The sequence below is a fragment of the Alligator sinensis genome, unplaced genomic scaffold (assembly GCF_000455745.1).
Source record: "Alligator sinensis unplaced genomic scaffold, ASM45574v1 scaffold156_1, whole genome shotgun sequence".
Lineage (NCBI taxonomy): Eukaryota > Metazoa > Chordata > Crocodylia > Alligatoridae > Alligator > Alligator sinensis.
Window position 1 is genome coordinate 2,987,065 of NW_005841844.1, and position 13,118 is coordinate 3,000,182.

Here is a 13,118-nt window from a genome sequence, read left to right on the forward strand (position 1 = left end):
AGACCTTGGCAGCTTCTTCTGACCCTGAGGTAACCCCTAGACATGGCTGCCTATGACCTGGCATGATATAAGACACAGTACAAATTCAAGGAAACCACACCAACCAAACAGACTGTATCGTCCTCAGCTGCTGAGCACTGAGAAGCCCCAGGAGGAAAGGGCCAGAAGTGATGTTGACTGCTAATTTTTCAAAAAGTTTAGAAGCTGAACGGCACTCCTAAGTTATGGTGCATTTGTTCTGAAGAAATGAGGCAAAAAACAAATGAAAAGGAATTATCATGCCTTCCCAAAGGGCTCAGAAGTCAATCACAGCACTGCTTTGCCAGCAACCCAAGAGTGTAGCTGGAGCAGTTAACATCCACTTCAGGTTCCAGAGCTTTTGTATCATAAATCATCATCACCCCAGAGAAGGGAACTTTTTAAAAAGTGATCTGAGGCAATGCACGCCAGAAGCCTAAGAATCCTACTGCATGAGTCACTGACCCCTACATACTGCATGTGTTTGGACCTTTTAGTTAATAGGGTTTTACATTTCTATAGCACCTTCCTTTTGAAAAGATCCCAGAGTGCTCCACAGGCTAAGGACAGAAAGCACCATTGATGTGCAGCCTCCAAAAGTGGTGGGATTAGGCCAATGACTAGAGAAGAGATTTTGGCCAAGGACACAAAGTAGCCAATAGCTTTTATCCCAAGTACATTGCATCTTGGGGCTTTTGATGTCCATATAGAATGGATAGCATAGCTTTGGTTTATAAATTCTCATCAGGGTGAATGAGCTTCATGGTAGAAATTATTTTCTCTGTCATGTGGAGGTGATTTATTTTACCCTGAGATATCAGAGAGTGTTGGGAACCCAAATGTCATACAATTAACCCAGGACCTTACCAAAGCCTACTTCTTCCTACAAAATGAACCATGTCTAATACTAAGAGGCAGAAGAGAAAGACATAGCATCCACCTTGAATATGTATAACTGATATCCAGGGATCCTAGTTTTCTGTTTAAAAATTGCAAATTCTCTGATTTAAAAAAATCCGAAATTATCTGATTAAAAAACGCCAAATCAATTTTTTTCTGCGATTAAAATGAAATGCCACTATATATATAGTTATCATTTGAACACATTATTATGTCTCATAGGCAGACAAGGTTCTTTGGGTGAATCTGATATCTTTTATTAGACCAACTTTAATTGTTTTCCAACTATTTTTAAGCAAGCTTTAGGGTTCAAAAACCCTTCGTCAGGCTAAGGATGGGTCTTATTATGTCTCAATCATTATAATAATTGAAATTCTAAATACCCATATATTTTAGCATTTGATCTTGTTTTTTTAGTCATGGAAAAATCAGAGCTCCTCCCTTCACTCACCAGGACACAGGTCCAACTGCGGCCCCTCTCCTTTCCCCTCCCCTGCTGCTTTGTGGCCCTGCCCCTGCCCATGCCTCTACCAGTGCCCCTCACTCCTGACCCACAAACCTCAGGCCCTGCGAGTGCTGCTCACTCTCAACCCACAGCCCACCAGCCCTGCTGGTGCCCCTCACTCCCGACCTGCAGTCCCTCCCATTCCCACCTCACTTCTGACCCGCAGCCCCCTCCCCCCTCCTCCAAGGCCTGCCAGAGGGGGTCTTCAGCTGCCAGGGCTATGGGACCATCCTGCTCATGTCCTGCTCAGCAAGCACCAGCCACAACTGGTCAGTAGCGCCCAAGTCCCAGATGCTGCATGCAGGAGGTGGCAGCTGCTGTGGCCCGAGCAGAGCATAAAGCCCAGCCCCTCCTCCCCCAAAAGGCAGCACAGCTGGAGCAGAGTCAAGTGGAGCCCATAGGGGGAAGGGGAAGATGCAGGCTGCCCACTGTGAGGATTGGGGCTTCCTGTCCTGCTGCCCTCCACCCGGGCACCTCCGCAGTCCAGAGGGCAGGATCCAGCACAAGAGGGTGGAGTGAGGTTGGGAGGATCGGTGCTGCTTCTGCCTGGCAACAGCAGGGGCTGGGCAGGCAGAGGGTTCCTCACCATGGTGGTGTGGTCAGTGCAGGGCTCCTGGTGTTGGTGGCACCGAACCTCCCTGCCCTGCTCTGTCCTTCTGTCCTGGGTCCTGCCTGCTGGGCTGTGGAGGCCCTTGTGGGGTGGGGAGGGCAGTGGGGTGGGGAGCCCCGAGCCCTGCAACAGGCAGCTCGCATCAGCCCCTGCCCCATGCACAAATCTAAAAGGGCACATGTCCCCTCCATGCCCTCCTGATGGGTCGCCTCTGGCACCCAACCTGTTCCCAGAGTGTACATGGTGGCAGGGAGCTGGCCCCACTGCCAGCCCCTCCAGATGAGCCACCCCCAGCCGGGCCCTGAAGCTGTGTATTCCCCATCCTAGCCTTGGGCCCCCGGCACCACCCTGGCTAGACAGCACTCCCAGCCACAGCCTAAGCCACCAACCCTGCCCCGCTCCCTCCCTCGTTGTAGGATCCTCAACCTGCCCCTCCCACTGCTTCCTCCCACCTCGCCTATACTCCCTCCCCCACTCCCCGATAGACTTACCTGCAGGCAGCTGGGGGAACTGTTCTCCATTACTGCCTGGTAGGGGTGTGTGAAGCGGGCCCTATTCGATTTGGATTCAGCCGAATCAGGGACAATGATTCGATTCTTTGATTTTCTGCCCCGATTCGATTCAACTTAATCTGAATCTGAAGATTCGATGCTGATTCAGAGAATCAGCGATTCGGACATAGACACTGCTTTAAACGTTTTTTCTACGTACCTTGAGGTAGCAGGTGCAGCTCATGATCACTGCGATGCTGGGGCACATGGAGCATCCCTCAAGAGCGCAGGGGGCCCTCCATGTGCTCGGTGGCAAACCCAGAAGTACTTCCAGTCCACTTCCAGGTCTGCCGGGGAGCTCATTGGGGGCCCCCACCCACGCCTTCCCAGCTTGGTGATCGGCTGCAGGAGGACCCCAGGTGCCCCCAAAACCCAGGAGGTATCAGTCAGTGAGCGAGGGGGGACATGGGGGAGGCCCCCAGTGCACTTTCCGGCAGACCCGGATGTGGACTGGAAGTGCTTCTGGTCCACTTCCGGGGCTGCTGCCGAGTGTGCTGGGGAGCCCCCCGCACTTCTATGGGACACTCCATGTGCCCTAGCTTTGCAGCATTCACGAGCCCATGCTACCTAGAGGTGTGTAGAAAAAACATTTAGAGCTGCCTCTATGTCTGAATCTCTGAATTGATTCAGAGGGTTCCGATTCAATTTGGAGAGATTAAAGGGTCCTCTGATTCGATTCGGATTCAGAGATTCGGCCACTGAATCGAGCCAAATCTCCGCTGAGCCAAATCAAGGACCGAAGCGTCACACAGCCCTACTGCCTGGCTGTATTGCTGGTCACATGCATGTGGTGCTCCTGCATCCCACTCCCCCCAGCCCTAAGCAGCCCTTTGCAGCTGGAACTCTGCCAGCCTACAAGGGAAAACCTGCCTTTTCCCATGCTGTTCTCCTTTAAAAGAGAAAATCTGTGTTTTCCTGTGGCAAATGGAAAACCCAGATCTCTGCTGATATCCCTACTTGTAAAGTGCCAAAATCATCATTTGTTTATACTCGTTGGCAACCCAGTCAATGGAGTTGTATTGGAAGTAAGCAAGGGTAGAATCTGGTCTCAGATTCAGTGAAGCAGCAGAGGAAAAATGTGTGGAAATTGTCATGCTTTCCCAAGATACTATATAGGAGTGATTTGTCCAGTGATCCTAAAGGAGAATTACAACTACTACTAAATTGGCATGTGTCCTGTTTCATAGATCACATCTCTATTAAAAGGCTTAATCCCTAAACTAGTCAAATCCCTCTGCCCTTCTGAAATGGTACGGTGGCAGGCATGCACATGAATTAGGTCCAACTGGTACTATACTGAGGGGAAATAAAATGAGCTTCAGCTGCAAACTACCCTTTTCTCATTAAGTCCTTCTCTGGAAGGGCTTGAAACTGCAATGCAAGGAAGCTTCAGAGGAGTGTCAAGATTCTCTTGTTCTCTTTCCAAATCCAGCCTATTTTTATCTGCTGCTTTATAAGAGAGATACATGGGTATTGCCACAGCTAGTCGTAAACTTTCATAGCTTCCCTAGGAGAAATTTCAGGCAAATTACAGACTAGCACTCTCTCTTTATATCTCTTACTGCTCTCTGCTTCTCAGCATTATTGAATTCCTTTCTAACCTCCCCTTTTCTACCTTACTGTTGTATCATCTATTAAAGAAAATTAACAACCTGCCTCAGATATGAATATATACCTGCGTCATATTCACCATGAGTTGAATGGTTATTTTGGTGCCCCATTTGGTTAGGTCAGAGGTGTCAAACATATGGCTCATGGAGGTTGGTCATTCAGCCTGTGAGGCTTCTTGCAGGCTGGACCACCAACCTCCCTCAGGAAGATTCAGCCTACAAGGCTTGTCACTGTGGTTATCAAAGCCCCTGTGGTGGCCACATTAGTCCCCGCTGTTTTTGGCACAGCTCCAGAACCCAGGGAGTTCAAACTGCTCCCCTCCCTTATCTGTCACCAAAATCACAGTTTTTAGTTGTCCCTGGTAACTAGGATTTAGGAGGATAGGGGAGAAGGGAAGTGAGTGGCAGAAGTGCTCACTGCCTTGGCTCTGGAGCCACATCAAAACTTTGGCCGACAGCCATGGTGATTAAATGCTACCACTTCTGCTCATAACCATGGGCAGTCTTGTGATCTGATTCCGGTCCATGGGACACACCAAATTTGAAATCTCCAGGCTAGATGATGGGGAAACGCAGTGATTGTTGAAGACAAGATACAAAGCTCTAATGTGTCCCCTCCATGGGGACAAGATGAGAAGATACACATGGCAGCAGGTCCTCTGACCAAGCTCATCCCCAACTTCCTTATAAACAGTGAGTGGTGTGTACCTGCCACTGACATACAACAAATACTTCTTCATGGACAGCTGAACTGCATTTGTTTTCCTATGAGGGCACCCTCCACCGTAATAAAAGCCATGTAGGCATAGTGCATCATATCTGTCCCCATATACTTAAAATGTAGTATAGTCTGTATATGCAACTTATCTAAATATCACTGTGTTATTTGCATCTACTAGCTTATATAGGCTGTGTAAAGTTCCCCATCATTACAAGCTTCCCATCTGTATACACCATGAAGACTTAACATGTCATATATCTGCCACTACAAAATAGAAAAAAACCCCAGCCTTAATACTTAGCAACTCAACATTTCTGAAACACTTGACAAAGACTAAGTACTGTGAATGAGCATAAAAGCAGCTGGTTCTGAACTAGATGAAGTACAGAATTGTAGAAAACAGACAAAAAGGACTTTGACGGGACCACAAAAGGTCATCTAGTCCAACCCCCTTCTCAAAGCAGGCTGATTATTCTTAATAGCACAAGTGAGGCAAAAGTGCAGAGAAAATTAGCTAGAGCTCAGTCTAGACCAAGCTTGGATACCAATGCTGAGCAAAATCCAGATCAAGCCATCTTACAGAGAAGATCTGTGGGATCATGAATAAAAATTGTCTGCTTCCTTTTTCACTAAGGCTTCAAGCCTGGGATCATTTAAGCATCAAAACTTCATCTAAAGGGAGGAACCCTGTTGTCAAAGTGAAAAGAATTGCTGCCAGAGTGTGATCAAAGAGAGAATTATGAACATAAGTACACTTTAGAGCTCTTGCTCACAGACAAGAGAATTATCAACAAGAAATCAATCCTATAAGGTAGCAGCTATTGACATGAAAATAAAAGGAATACAGTTCTTACCAGGCAGACCTAAGTTGCTTCAAATGGCTGTCAGGTTCAGCTATCTTGCTAGTAATTTGTTTTTAGAACTCTCTCTTTAAATATGATTTGTGGCTGGGTAGTGGAAGATTTCTTCTACACAGAATCAAAAAGAAAACTCCTGTTGCCCTTTCGTTTGATTGTCCATGAGCTACCATAGCTGGAGTTGGAAACATTCTAAAAGGGACACTGTCATTTAAAACTCACACTTGGTATGAAAAATGTTGTACTTGCTAGTGCTACAAGTAACAAGGAGAATTACTAGAAGGGTAAACATTTCCCACCTTCACTAACACTTAAACAGTACCATCTGGGAGAGCAGAATAGACAAGGCTTCTGGGGGGAGACCAACGCTTTCAGTGTATCATTTAATCCTGCTTGGAGCAGAGTTGAAGAATTACACAGCCCCTGCTTGCTGCTGAGTGTCTGAGGCCCACAGGAGCAGGATGCTATGTTGCTTGCTAAAAAGTGGGAACAGCGGAGACTATTAGCCTGGGGAGACAGCCAGTTGGTGGCCAAACATCCAGCAACCTGCACATATTCAGAGCAGGGACCAGATTTTCAGTTCTTTAGCACTATCTAACCACAGCCTAAAACATTCCCTGCTCCAGTGAGCTCATAACCAGGGATCCTGGTTTTCTCTGCTAAAAAATAAAAATCCCCAATTTTCAGATTAAAAAAAAGTAACCCCAAAATTCACATTTTTCTGTGATTAAAATGAAACACCTCTAATATCTATCTATCTATCTATCTGTCTGTCTGTCTGTCTGTCTGTGATGTTTCATTTTAAATCATGGAAAAATGTGGATTTGGGGTTACTTTTTTTAATCTGAAAATTGAGGGGGGAGGGGTGGTTCAGAGAAAACCAGGATCCCTGCTCATAACTCAGTACTTAAAAAGATCATTCGGGACTCCATAAGATTTCCAGATCAACACACAATAACTTTGCATATTTAGAGAGGACTTACCTGAATACAGCTGCTTTGGGTTGAGAGAGGCAGAAGCAGTTTGCTGTAGCAAAGCAGACAGATACACTCTTGTGTAAGTGCTAGGGTCTAACCAGCTCATCAGCGAGAGCTGGAGTCCAAAGAGCTCCTGATGTCAAGCAAGTGTGTATTGTTCAGAGATGAGAGTGCCTCTTGCTTTTTGTTTTTCTAATGAAAGTTTATATGGGGCCAACTTCAGGTGACTTGGCTTACTGTAGCTTTTCATTTCCAAACCTTCCAGTATTTGGGGGGTTTGGGCAAATTTTTAAAGGTGCCCAGTCCCAGATATGAGAAGGCAGTGTAGTGGCAACATCCCAGCAGCCTGAAGAGCTCTCCTAATTTTCATGTATATTTGCATTATAGTTAAAAAAAATAATTGCAAACATCCTTCATGTTCTCTCATTTCTGGACCTTCTTTTATAGAGGATTAGCAGTTCTTGCTTGCCAACAATAACATTCTGCCGTTGATCAGCTTTATCTTTCAGCAGCAGTCCCCTAGAAAGCACAACTGCAGGCTGTAATTTAGGACTACACATTTTGTCCCTGGGGATACACTTTGGATTATACTGATATAATATCAGGGGTGTCCACACATGCAACTATCCAGAGGTGATAGAGAAATTGACACTCCCAGGTAATCCACTCCAGAAAAATAATATTATTTTTCAAAGGCTCTTGTGAGTAGGAAGAAAATTCCATGCTCATTCAGGGAGTTGTAATTTTGCCACACAGTTTACTGTCATCACTTCAGCGAAAGCTCCATTGGAGCAATCTTAGCATCCCTGAAATGACTGAAAATGTGAATGACTATAAACCTCCCACTATTGGTATTTTCACAGGGTGACAACTGGAAAAACCAAATTTTCAGTCACTAGCCCAAAACCAAATGCTCTAAACACTGGGGTAGTTCCAGTCTTCATGACTCAACAATTCATGCTTATTGCTACTTTCAACGGGCTAATGCCTTGATGCCCTAAGGGCAAAATCCTGAATATCATAGAAAACTAGGGTTGGAAGGGACCTCAGAGGGTCATCTAGTCTGGGGCAGGCAAAGTCTAGCCCATGGCTAGGTCAGGCCCATGGTGGACTCCATTTCCCAGCAGCCCCTGCCCGTGTTGCTGTGACTGGTTTCCTTGGAGACCCCAGGAGTGGCAGCAGTGGGACAGCGCAGGGCCAGAGTTTCCATGGAGACCAGCCCCAGCAGTGCTGGCAGGGTGCTCAGCTGGACAGGGAGCTACTCCGGAGCTGGGATCTTTCAGTGGTGACAGTGTGATCTAAAGCCAGGGCAGAGGTGCGACCCACAGCCCACACACCCCAGGCAGAGGTGTGCAGGCAGCAGATAACGACTCAGCTGCAGCTCCAGACCACACTGGCACCACTGCAAGATCCCAGCCCCAGCCATGGAGCAGCTCCCTGCCCAGCCGTACACTCTGCCAGTACTGCTGGGGCCAGTCTTCGTGGAAACCCTGGCTCTGCACTGTCACAGTATTGCTGCTGCTGGGGTCTTCATGGAAACCAGCTGCAGCAATGCAAGCAGGGGCTGCTGGGAATTGGAGTCCAGCCACCAGCCAGATCTGCCATTTTGCCCACCACTGAGCTAGTCTAGCCCCTTGCTCAAAGCAGGACCATCCCCAACTATATCATCCCAGCCAAGGATTTGTCTAGCCAGGTCTTAAAAACCTCCATGGATAGAGAGTTCACAGCATCTCTGGGTACCCTGTTCCAGTGCTTTACCACCCTTCTGTTGAGAAAGTTTTTCCTAATATCTAACCCATGCTTCCCTTGCTGCAACTTGAGACCATTGCTCCTTGTTTTGTCATCTGCCACCACTAAGAACAGTCTAGCTCCATCCTCTTTGGAACCACTCTTTAGGTAGCTGAAATCTTTAGACTCAGCCATGGATCTAGAAGTCCTCAATGGCAGAGCATGCAGAAGATGATGTTAGAATCTCAATGTGTTGTGAAGGTAGATTGAGCTCCCCAGTTGTCTTGATCTCCTTGCCATTGGATCAGGGTCCCTGTAGAAGGATGGAGAGAGCCAAGAGGAGGAATTCCCCGCTTGCCCCCTTTTCTTCTACCCCTGAGAGGCAAGTCATCTTGCCAGTGCCGTCAAGAGTGACAGCAGTGGCTGGAGCTGGATGGCAAACAAGCCAGCCCTGAATCCACACTTAAAAAATGCCCCGGTGTATGGCTGGAGGCACAAAGGGTAAGGACCTTCCCCTTACCAGTTTCCCCTGGCAAACAACCCTGGTAGCACTGGGGTGGGTGGCAGAGGTACTTCTGGCCATGCGATACTTGGCTCAGCCCTGGTCTGGCATCCTAAATGGTCCCCCAGGGAAACAGGGCTAGGGCAAGAGGCCCTCCCCAGGATCACTGGGGCTGGGGAATGGCAGCTTGAATGGTGCAGGGCTCCTGGGATAGGAGGCACCTGATCTCAGCTTACCCTAGGTGGTTCTTCTTGATGCAGAAGAGACAAGCCACAGCTGAAGAACAGAAGTCAGCACTGATAGGATGGGAGTATCCAGAAAAGACCCTAAAAGGGTGCCAGAAGTGGTAAGAAGGGAGACCACATGCTGTAGTGAGATGTCCACAATGGGTGAGCGGCAGTTTGCCTGCCCACATTTCTTTATTTTGGTACCAAACAGACTACTAAAAATTCCCGGTAGCTGCCCAGGGAGATAACTTCACAGCCAAAAATTAGGCATAGTAACAGTAGGAGCTGGCGATAACTGTTATGGAGGCCTGTGGTGGGGATGTAGGAGAGGAGGAACCCCTCTGTTGTAGGGCCTGTGGGGCCTTGCCAAAGGACATAGTGGACTATTGGCCTAAGAGGGAGTGACCCTGGCAGCAGAGCCTTCTGCTTTCTATGGGACAGAACTTTACCTAAAATTCCCATGAAGTCATGGCAGATGAGCGTTCCGAGATGGTGGAAGATAACTCTCTGGCAGGATACGCAGATTGGGTCAAACCAGAGAGGGGCATGATCACAGTCCCATTCTATCAAGAGCTGTGTGGAAGCTGATGTGCAATGGCTTCTCCACTATAAAAGAAGTCATGCACAGGTGTCTTCCATGAAAAGAGCTTATGATGAAAAATTTCAGTGGGCATTCTCTGCCTGCTCCGTGACAGTATATGAGCAGTAGTTATCAGTAATGGATCTATCACAGATTCCTTTGAGAGTAAAATGGAAATTAAGCAAAGTTGCAGCATCACTCCAACACTCTTCTCAATATTCCTTGTTGTAATGCTACATCTGACCACCAACAAGCTTCCAGCCAGAGTGGAACTAAACTATCATATGGATGGTAAGCTGTTTAACCTCAGCAGACTTCAACCCAAAACCAAGACCACCCTAACCTCAATCACTGAGCTCCAGTATGCTGTAGTGTGTGCTCACTCAGAAGCAGACCTTCAAGCAATCATTGACATCTATACTAAAGCATACAAGAAAATGGAACTGACACTTAACATTCAAAAGACTAAGGTCCTCCACCAACAAGTTCCTAATGAACAGTCCCCAGCTTCTGTAATCTAGATCCATGGCAAGACTCTGGAGCACATTCAGTATTCTATATATGTGTGTGTATATAAGGGTTTAATCCGTCTGTCTGTGTGTCTGTCTGTAATGCTCTTGGAGCACTCTGACTGGTTGTCTTGGCAGCCAAATCACAATGCTTACTGAAACCACCATCCAGAGTGCTCTGCATAGAGTGCTCCAGGGCCCTGGTGCTTGGAGGTGGTGGTGGCACAGGGTACTGGCAGAGGGGGGACAGAGGGAATGGCAGGGATGGAGTGGGACAGCAGAGCATTGCCATGACAGTGGGGACAGAGGGGATGGCGGGCCAAGCTTCCCCTCCCTCTGCTCCTGGGAGTCAGTGGTGGTGGCACAGGATGGTGGGTAGCGGCATTCTGTCCCCACCTGCCCTCCCTCCTCCCCACCCCCCATAATGCTTGAAAGGCAATTCACTAGTTTACCATACTTCAAAAGCCATCTCTCACAGAAGACTGACATCAATGAAGAAATTCAACATCACCTCAAATGCAGCCGTTGGATGCTTGAAGAAATGGGTGTTTGAAGATCACGACATCAGATCCAAAACTAGGCTCATGGTCTATCAAGCAGTCACGATCCCCACCTTGCTGTGCAGAGCTGAGACATGGGCAAAGTACAGGAGACACCTAAAGTTGTTGAAGTACCATCAATGATGCCTATGAAAGATCCTCCAAATCCAGTGAGAGGACAGATGCACCAATATTAGCATCCTCCTGAGAATAAGCACCACAAGTACTGAGGTGACAATCATCCAACATCAACTTCTAAAGCAAGCTTTATTCTCCCAGCTCAGTCAAGGTGTACTAAAGAAGAGGGCAGAGAAAGCACTTCAAGGACACCTTAAAAAAATGCAGCATTAATGTCAACATGTGGGGGACAATCACCCAGAACTGCCCCAAATGGAAGAAGAGTCTGCTGCAGGAATTTCAATACTTTGAAACCTCACAGCAACAACAGGAGATGGAAAGGCGAGAGGGGCAGACTTTCATGCCCAGTGCTGTGGGCCATAATTCAAGGATGGTGTTTGGAAAATGGCCTCAGTTGCGTGTCAAGTGGGGCACTGAGTAGTGACCCCAACCCAGACACGCTCGGGGATGCCAAGTGTGAGAGAGGAAAAAAGCGCGACAACTAGTAGATGAAGAAAATTCATAAATTTACTTACAATCCAACAAGATGATTAACGAGTTGAATACTATTTACAGTGGCAGGTAGACACAGACGACGTGGTGCGGAGAACGAACAGATGATGGGTAGCGGCAAGTAACAAGCAAGATGTAATCGTAGAGGTCGACTGCAGCCGAAAATACTATCAGTACAAGTATGATGCCTGGTTAGGCAACACACAGGGCGTTCCGGATTGCGCGTGGTCTAGCTATAAGCTGTGGTAGCCTATGCTAGGAATCTAGCTAGAGGCCTAGGGGTCTGTCCAGACAAGACAGGTGATCAGGCTGTCTTCCTGAGTTCGGGAGCGTCTGGGGACCCTACGCTGAGGCGCGCAGTCCCCTTTATAGACTCCCTAGCCAATCAGGGTCCCGCTTTGATGGAATGTTCTGGAGGCCTCAGCATGCTGGTCCGGCCAGTCACGTTCTAGGGGCAACTTCTGATTGGTTAGGCTACTAGCGATCACGCACTGTCCGCATGATAGTGCAGGTTAAGGTCTCATTCCTCCGCCACTGCATCACCGAATACCAGTCACGGGTAGCCATGTCACTTAATGTCTTAAACAACAATCTGGTGGAGTCACATCACCTCCTGACAAGTGTAAGCACTGGCCTGCCCCCTGTCTGTGAGTCAGCCACCCGCCTCTTGCCTGCCATGCCTTGATGTAATAATATTGATGTAATAATTAGGCGGGAGGCTGCCCGTTATACACCCCGATGTTGGGGGGCTATCCACAGCTCCATTCCACCCATACACCATGGCCCAAGCCTTGCAGATGGCATCTCAGGCAGCCAACTCAACCATCCCCTTTGCCCATTAGGTGTGGCCCCTTCCCTGGGACCTTCGGCTTTCCTTTAAGCCCTGGCCCTGTCTCAGGGCAGTTGGGACCCCAAGCTTCTCTGCTTTATATGGGATTCCCTTGCAGTGGGTCCCTGGCTCTTTTGACCCCTATCTGGGTCCTGGCCCCAACATTGACCAGTCAGGTCCCTCAGGTTAGGTCTTAGCTTCCTGCCTGCAATCAGGGATTGGGGTCCCCCATTCCCAGCTCAGGTGCTTCACAAAGCATGCCTGGCCCCGTGGGGTCACTCACCCCAGCAGGCTCAGGTGCTTCAAGAAGGTTACCTTGCCTTCCCTGGATTAGATGGAACATATAACCCACCCAAAGGTGGGGGCTGGGGTTAAGGAGCCCCTACCCACCTTTCACCAGGGTGGTAACTGGCCTGGCATTTCCTGGGGGCTCCTGAACCACTGAGAGCCCCACCAGACCACCCACTCCCAGCAGGGTGCAGTTTTAGGTCCTGCCCAGGGCCAGAGCCTCCTGCTTCTACCTGCAAGATGTTCCCATGCAGCAACCCACCCAGGCAGTGTTTCTTGCCTGACTCCCAGCAGTAAACTGCTCTTGTTTATATATGCAGCCAGAGTTCTAAAATGGCGGCCGTAATCAAACACCTGCTGAGTGTTTGATCTAGTCCTTAAACTGGCAGGCACCACTGGTGCCCTGCCACAGGGAGTAGCACAAACACTGTGTTGTGTGCCAAATCAAGAATCCAGTGCTACCCACTCCACCTGGAAACACATGTCCAAACTGCAATAGAGTCTGTTGATCCCGGATAGGCCTCATCAGCCATCTCT